Source organism: Pan paniscus, chromosome 6, assembly GCF_029289425.2.
Source record: "Pan paniscus chromosome 6, NHGRI_mPanPan1-v2.0_pri, whole genome shotgun sequence".
NCBI classification, from domain to species: domain Eukaryota; kingdom Metazoa; phylum Chordata; class Mammalia; order Primates; family Hominidae; genus Pan; species Pan paniscus.
This window is the reverse complement of record NC_073255.2, coordinates 31,746,311-31,755,084: the sequence shown is the minus strand read 5'-3', so window position 1 is coordinate 31,755,084 and position 8,774 is coordinate 31,746,311. Positions and strand designations below refer to the sequence as shown.

The following is an 8,774-nucleotide window of genomic DNA, read 5'->3' as shown; positions in this document are numbered from 1 at the left end:
GCTTTTTTTACTTGGCATAATGTTTCCAAGGTTCATCCATGTTGTGTTATTTATAACAGTACTTTATTCCTTTTTATTGCACAATATCATTTCATCTACAGATACATCACATTTTGATTCTCATCAGTGGATGGTCATTTACTTTTTTTTTCACTTTTTGGTCATAATGAATAATGCTGCTGTGTGCATTTGCAGACAAGTTTTGCGTGGACATATGTTTTCATTTCTCTTGAGTAAATACCTAGGAGTGCATTTGCTGGGTCATGTGGTAACTCTATGTTTAACGTGTTGAGGAACTGCCCAGCCATTGTCTAAAGTGGCTTCACTATTTTACATTCCCTCCAACAATGTATGAGGGTTCCAATATCTCTACCTCCTCATCAACGCTTGTTATTGGTCTTTTTAGATTATAGCCATCCTAGAGGGTGTAAAGAGGTATCTTATTTGGTCTTGATTTGCATTTCCCTGATAGCTAATATATAACAGTTGATTGTCTTTTCATCTATGTATTGGCCATCTGGAGAAATAAAAGAGACAAGGTTTATTTTCAGTGTTCTTCAACTTTTAGGGACTACCCTGTTAGGGTATTATAATCTCTCTAAAGTCTTGTTTTATCAAGGTGTATTTTAGGCAGATCCAGCTGAGAGCTTGGCATCCTGAGGCCTCATTTGCCTGGGTCAGTAGGAAAAAGGGAAGAAGGTGGAAACAGGAGATCTGTAGTGAAGAGGTGTCTAACAGCTCATAGTTGTCATTTGAAGAGGTAAGGCAGCTATGAATGGGCTTAGGTTAATGTCAGTATCCAAGGGGTTTAATCTGATGTTTAGGACACAGTAGCAGAAACCTCTAGTGAGGAACGGTTATGAGTCATTCATTCATTCAACAGATATTTACCAATCACTTGCTGTGAACCAATGAGAATCTATTTTATGTGCTAGGGATAGTGCAGTAAAATAACAGCACATTCTCTGGCTTCATATTACTTACATTTTAGTAGAAGATCAACCCAGTTTAGAACAGAAATCTAGTCTGTGGGCCTAAGTGATCAGCAAAGGCTTGGCAGTGAATCAGGCCCAAGATTCGAATAGAACTCTTCTTCCAGTAAGAGATTCCAATGTCACCTTAGAAAATCCTAGCAGAGGTCTGATCAGAGTGGGAAAAATACCTACACTAGGATGAAGGACCAGAGGGCCATAGGCAGGCTTGTGAATTTTTACTTTGCTATAGGCAGCAAGACTAACTCCACAACCCTCTTGGTGCTGGTCGTGATTAGTTTAGGAGAGGAGTGGGGTTGAACAGATAGTAGGAGGCCATTTGTGCCTGCAGCAGAGCTAGACTTAGGGGAGAAGGAAAATGACATCTCTCCTCTAAAATGAGGATTCCTTCCCTCAGAGTCTCTACAGTAATCTTTTATGGGAGTGATATGACAGGTAAGTGGTAGAGTTGTGAGCCTTCAGGGAGAGAACTAACTTAAAAGCACTCTGAAATATTGCCAAACAGCATTCATATGTAAGGCATTAGAATAATAATGATAATTATTGCTTGTAGTAACTGATGTCTGAGAGGGCATCAACCTGGTATGGTAGCAGGTGACACAGAAGGAGAAGAGACCATGAACATACAATGAGCTCATCTCTCTTCTGCTCAAGGAACCCAAGTAATTACAAAACTTCAGCATATGTTTTGCATTACACGTGTGGCTCTGTCAAAAATGATGGAGTGGTGTCACTTTATGTCTCTTTGAACTAAATGAGAGAGAGAGATGAGAAGTAAGTAGGCAAGAGACTGTATTTGATTTTATCTTTCTGCTTAAACTGTGTTTTCAATTTATAAACCAATTGGATACAAAATACTTATTACAGAACATGACTCTTTCCTTTTATATTAGAGGAGTTATCAACAGAGTGGTTTCTTGTGCTTATTAGAATCTTTGTTCAAATAAAGCCAAGTAAGAAAAATGGGTTGGGCCTCATCTGTCAGAGGGCAGAGGTAAGAAATAAGTAGACAAAGCACAGTATCAGAATGCATTTGACTGCAAGAAATAGAAAAGTCATCTGTACAGGCCTAAACAAATGAGCTTTGTATTTCTAACATAACAAGAAGTCTGGAGGTAGGCAGTTGCCTGAGTCAGTTCAGTAATCTAATGATTTCAGGGCCAGCTTCTTCGTCATTTTCCTGGCCAGAATATAGCTACCGTGGCTCCAGTCACCATGTCCATGTTCAGGACAAGAAGGAAGACCGGTAGAGACATTCTACTTGTGGAGTCTTGTCTTTTTATTAGGAAGAGAGCCTTCCCTAGTGGACTTTCCCTTTGTCTCCTTGGCCAGGATTCAGTCATGTGCCCACTCATTGGCCAATCCCTGAGGAAAGAAAAGAAAATTACTATGACTGATTTAGACCAATTTCAGCTCATTCCTTGTTGTTGAGGTAGGGGTCTACCCTTCCTGAAATCAAGGGATCTCTTTCAAAAACCTGAATACAAATTGGAGTTTTGTTACCAGGGAAGAAGAGAGAAACATTTCTTGTTTAGACTAGGCACAGTGTCTGCCTTATGTGCCAGTGGATCAAAAAGTGGCTGCACACCCAATTCAGGGTGGGGAGACTCCTGAAAACTTAGTACAAAAAGATTCACAGAACTCTGCACATTAAACTAGAAAGTTGTCCCTGGCTAATCTTGTACTCCAGTATCTCCATTGCAGAGTCTTATGTGGTTCTTTCTTTCTCACTGCAAACTAAAGATGAAGGATTCTTTTGGGAGGCTGAAGTGGGCAGATCACTTGAGGCCAGGAGTTCGAGACCAGCCTGACCAACATGGTGAAACTCCGTCACTACTAAAAATATAAAAACTAGCCAGGCATGGTGGCAGGTGCCTGTAATCCCAGCTGAGGCAGAAGAATCACTGTAATCCCAGCTGAGGCAGAAGAATCACTTGAACCCGGGGGGTAGAGTTTGCAGTGAGCTGGGATCATGCCACTGCACTCCAGCCTGGGTGACAGAGCAAGACTCTGTCTCAAAAAAAAAAAAAAAAAAAAAAAAAAGGATTCTTCAGCCAGTGCATAGCCCACTGCAATGGGTGGTCTCCTGCCCTTTTTCTTTTTCTTAAAATTTGTATTATTTTAATTATTTTTATGTACAGAAAACTCAACAGTGTGCATTTAACCCAGTTTGGTGGCAAGTTCTTTAGCCTTTGCCTTTTCAAGCTTGGCAATGCGAGCCACAGATTTGGGACCCAGGGCATTGCCTCCCCAGTGACGGCAGATCTCATCGTATCTGTTGTTGTAGTTGGTCCTGATAGCTTCCACTAGCTTAGCCAAAGCTTCTTTGTCTTCCAAGTTCACCTGTGTGAAGGTGACAGTGATCCAGATCTTCCTGTGGACTATATGTCCCAGTCTTGCCTTCCTCTTTATAATGCAGGGGAAGAGACCCCCATTTTATGACACAAGGCAGGTAGGAAGACAAGCTTGATGGGATCCACATCACGTACAGTCACCACCAGCTGAGCCTTCTTGTTCTCCACCAAGGTGGTGACGGTGTTAACTCCTGCTTGAAGGACAAGTGGTCTCCTAGTGGGGATGTCCCCTTTGCTGCAAACTTTCTTCTCAGCTCGGACCAACAGCCTCTGCTTCTTCTCTTGCTTTGTCTTTCTCTTGTTTGGTCTGTAGTTGTGGGCCAGCTGAAGCAACTGAGTAGCTGTTTGGTGGTGCAGGGCCTGGGTGAACTGGTTAATTTCAGGATGCACTTTCAGCCACTTACAGAGGATGACTCTCTGCCACTGCAACCTGATATAGTGGGACCATTTCTTGAAGCAAGTGAGGTCTCTTTTGGGCTGGATGTCCTGTCCAATGCCAAAATTCTTAGGCCTTTTCTCAAGCAGGGGATTCACCACTTTCTTAACCTCCTGCTTCATCACGACAGCAGGGGCCGGAGCCACCTTATTCCCCTTGGCCTTCTTTCTTTTCGGTATCTTGGGCGCTCCTGCCCTTTTTCATTCTTTCTCAGCTGCCAGAGCCTCTTAAGGACCTAAGGAAAAAAATAGCTAACATCTTTTGGGCTCTTACTGTGTGCTGGGCACTGTGCCGAGCACTTGGATACTATTAGTTTCATCCTTATTTTATACTTGAGAAACTGTAAGTTAACCTTCTTAGCCTGGGGCCACAATCTCTCAGGAACTGTGGACTGCTCTGTTTCCCTGGTTAGGAGCTACCAGTCTACTATTTGGTTCTTCCATTTTCAATAAGCTCAGTTTCTTCATCCCTATCACTTTATAGTGTTTCTCAGAGTATTCTGGAAAGGCTACCGTGTAAGTATAAGCTGACCAGTCATACTATTAAGTGGCAAGGCCAATTCTTGACTTTCAGAGTCTGTGCTCTGAAAAACTGTGTTTAGCTATCTAATCTCTCCAAAGAGAAGGATAGTAAAATGGAGATTGAGAGGGCTAATCTAAATATCCAGCGCTTGGCGTTAAACCTTACAGACTGCAATAGACAGCAAATGTAAATTTAACAAGGCCTTTCTGAAGATATAATGCCTGAAATTTAATGCTAATAGGAGAGTTTTCATATTCTGAGGAATTTTTGTGGGGCAGCTCTCTGGGGAACAAGCATACAGCTTGTCCAATAAAAGCCTTTCAGGCGACTTCCTTCAATAAAAGCCACATTAGCTCTCAAAGAAATAATAATATAGGTGATTATTCATTTTTCAAACATGTCCTTGAACTTATCAGAACTGTGCCTTTACAGAGGAATAGGAATGGGAATCTCATGTTAGATGGAAACCCTGCTTCTTACAGGTGACATAAAATGAAACACACCTATTTGAACATCATTTTTTAAAAACCTTATTTTGTTTCTTCGGTGTTTTTATTGAAGCTGAAAAGCTTTTTCTGAGCAGTAAGTGACCTTGATGAAAACTGGCTTTGCTCTACAGATATTTTAAAGTTATAATGGTCAGATGGACACGCCTGATTGATACTGTTTTCACACCCAATTCTCTGCTGTTTATTTTAATGTGCATAACTTGCTTGCATTAGCTTGTGCGGACTCTAACTGACAGTGGAGCATTTTGCAGTGATTTTTTTTATGGCAGTCTTCATACAAAAGTGCTTTATAGTATGGTTTGAGCCAAGTTTGTACACCAAAAACTAAAAGGACAGTTAATGGGTGCAGCACACCAACATGGCACATGTGTATATATATGTAACAAACCTGCACATTGTGCACAAGTACCCTAAAACTTAAAGTATAATAATAAAAAAAACTAAAAGGACTGTTATTTTTTTCAAGATTGAACTGGAGGAAGACTCCAGGGCACTGCCCTTCCAATGCCAAGCAGTACACCCATCTACACTCTGTCATCATTATATGTAAACATCATTTAATGAGTGCTTTCATGGAAAACCGCGTGAAGAATGTGGAAGAATTCTTTTTTCCTTTTATGTTTTCACAGAATGTAAGGGCATAGGAGGTTTTGCCAGCTCAAATATGGTCTTGTTTTTGCCGGCTTATTGATTTAGGAATGAAAGAATAACCTGGTTTGGGGTGTGGATTTCTAAGCATTTGATCTTTTGTTGAAATACCATTCTTATTTCATGATGTTCAAGTATTTTGACAGCTTCTTGTTAATGAGGGTACTGGAATGAGGTGGGGTGGGGATCAGGACTAAGCAGCATATCAGAGGGTATATTTGCCCTTTCTATACAATCTCAAAGTAGACTCTTGTTCTCAGATTAATTTTCCTTCTAGAGGAGGAAATACATTTGAATTTCCCACAGTACAGTTAAAGAACTTCTGTTTCATATGCAAAGTATAGCACAGAACTTAAAATAAAAATTTCCATTTGTATGCTTATGCATCGAAGTATGCAAAGACTGGTTCAATAGCTAACAGAACTAACAATAAATGCCTTTTTCAAAGGGTTACCCATTGGAGCTAGGCTATTAAAAGAATTGTGTTCTACTGCCAAGTATCTGAGCTTGCCTAAACATGCTACACTAGCTGTGAATCATTTTAGTAATAATGATGTATAGCAGAAAATTGTAATATATATAAGGAGCTTTAAGGGACTTTTTCCTCGAAATGCTCTCTAATGTAATACATTGGCCTACAGCATAGCCAATATTATCAGAAAGGTAACAAAAGAAGAGAGGCAATGTATATTCTTTCACAAGAAGCTAGCCACTCAAAGAGTAAAACAGGCTCATGTTTTAATGTTGGTGATTGCTGGTTAGGATGTTTACTTCTGGAGAGAATCTTCAGATTGTCTCTGGTACAAGAACAGAGATCCATAAACTGGTAGCATTTAAATCACAGGTTAAAACTCCTTCATTCTCTGAAAATGTTCTAAAATTGGATTGTGGTAATAGTTATACAATTCCTGTCCCATTATGTACAGAAAGAACATTTAAATCATTCATTCAAAAAATGAAATGAAAAATTGCAATCAGGAAAATTCTCTCAGTATCATGAGACATATTATGAACCAATATCTGCCTCTTTTTTTCATGTCCAACAGTTTCTTTGTGGGAATCCAAATGAGAGAAAAGAGCATGTTGGTACCAGACACCTTGAAAGATAATTATTGGGCTATTTTGGATACTCTTACTTAGTTAAGCTCTGTTTATAACATTTTAGGAATTATCCAATAAAAATAAATACCCCCCACTTAGCAAAATACAGATTGGACATATTGGAAAGATTATCCCGTATTTAGTGCTAGGAGATGTGTGGATGGCATATTCCTCCTCTCTTCTTGAAGCCGTTTCCCTCTGCTTTGTTCAGTCCGACCTCTGCCCAAGTCTCATTCCCCTAACCCCTATTGGTGTCACACCATGCTTTCCCTCTCTTTTTGGCCGTCTCTCTTCAGGCCAGTTTTCCCTCTAACCTTCAAGATGCCAAATATTCTTTGCTGCCTTCTCCTAGCTTGAACTATTTGCTAGGGAGTTCTCCTCCCTATGGTAAAAATGAGGACATCTCACTCTTCAGGGCCACAGTATCTCTATTTTATGAGAGGATAACTATAAGTTTGGTGGGATATAGTTTCTGGACCTGCTCCCAGCTTTGATCTTTGCCATGAATAACTTCTTTTGAACATGTGTGACAACTTGATTCTCAAAACAACAACCCTGAGAAGTGGTTATGATTGTTATTCCCATCTTAGCCCTGGGGAAACTGAGATCTAGATATATCATATAACTTTCCCGAGGCCACACAAACTAAGACGTAGCCAGGATCCAAGCCAAAAGGTTTGATACAGAATCCATTCTCCAAACTGTTACTCTATGCTACCTCTTTGAAATAACATTTATGGACTCCCTACTATGGGCTGTCATTGTACTAAGTAACTTAATACAATCTCTCATTTAATTGTTAAAACTGCCCTATAATATTAATATCAATATTTTTGGTCAGTTTTTTTTTCTGTAAAGTGAGGCTAAAATACTAGTAACCCCATGTTGCCTCAGTACTTCATCATGTCTGTATTATAACACATTATATTTAATAACATTGTATTCCTCAACTAGAAAGTAAGCTCACTGAGAATTTGTCTTACTCACCTTTGCATTCCAAGTACAAAGTATGCAGTCTGGCACCTAGTAGGCATTTATAAAATATTTGAGGAATGAATACATGCTTCCTTAATATGGTAAATGAGACAGTGTGTGATAGTGCCATCCAAACTTCATTGTTATGCAAATGCTATATATGATTAATAATAATCACCCATCTAACTATGCTTAATAGGAAGTAAGATACTCTCCTTTACTGGGTGAGATCTGCATTTTTACAGTGGTTTCTTGAATCATTGCCCTTGTCTGTGCTTCTTGGAAGACCAAAGGTAGACTGTTTTCTGAATATTTCCAGGGAAAGAGAAAACCACCTTCTTTTGAAGTTCTATACCCTATTTAAAAATCTAACCCTTATCTAAACATTAGATTATCTCTAATTTTATGCTTAAAAATTTTAAGCCTCCCAGTTAACAAATGCCAGTAATGTGCTGTCTTTATCTACAGAATAAGCATCATGAATAAAGCGCAAATGTATTGTAGAGAGCTGGAAGAGCCTCAGACACCAGGCAAGTAAATCAAAACAAAGTATTGTTAATGATTACCCTGGATACTTTAAGAAGAATGTAGAAGATCAATAGATCTACAGAACATTAATCCTTCTAGAAAATGTGAGCATCCTAGATTTTATTTGTTTAAGATTGATAGAATTGAGTTATATTTTTGTGAGTCTAATGGAAGAGAATCACGTCATCTCTCAGGAAAGCAATCCTCTCAGCTGTGCTGACCAAGGTTCCTCTAATTCTTTCAACCAATGAAGTAGTTGATATATTCTTGTAAACTTTCTGGCGGCAATTTGTCCATTATTGGGCCTGAACTTGAACAGTTGGAGAAAGAAAGAAAAATTAAACAACTCCTCTTACATCAAAATAATATAACTGAGTCTCGTTTTAATAAAATCCTAGAGCACATCCTAGAGTCACCTAGCAAGTAACAGGTACTCAATAAATGCTCTTCTAGTAAATGGATGAAAATCTAAATTTGTGAAAAAGATCAATAAAACTGTGATCATTTACACTCCCAAAAGACTTATCTGCTCATTTGGTTTAGAATGCCGACTTTAAATGTGGATCTTTTCACTAGTATTACGGAATAAGAATGTGAGCTTTTTCTTTTGAAGTTACTTAGTCCTTTTCCCCATCTACAGGATTATACTTATCACCTCAGCAGCTTATCACTTTATCTATTGTGTATATGAAGAGAGGGCTTCTAGTTC

General features: G+C 39.1%; 1 pseudogene; it reads right to left on the bottom strand.

The window, feature by feature from the left end:
* Window positions 1-2,696: 2,696 nt before the first annotated feature.
* Window positions 2,697-8,362, bottom strand: LOC103784335 (large ribosomal subunit protein eL8-like; annotated as a pseudogene).
* Between the last annotated feature and the right edge of the window lie 412 nt (window positions 8,363-8,774).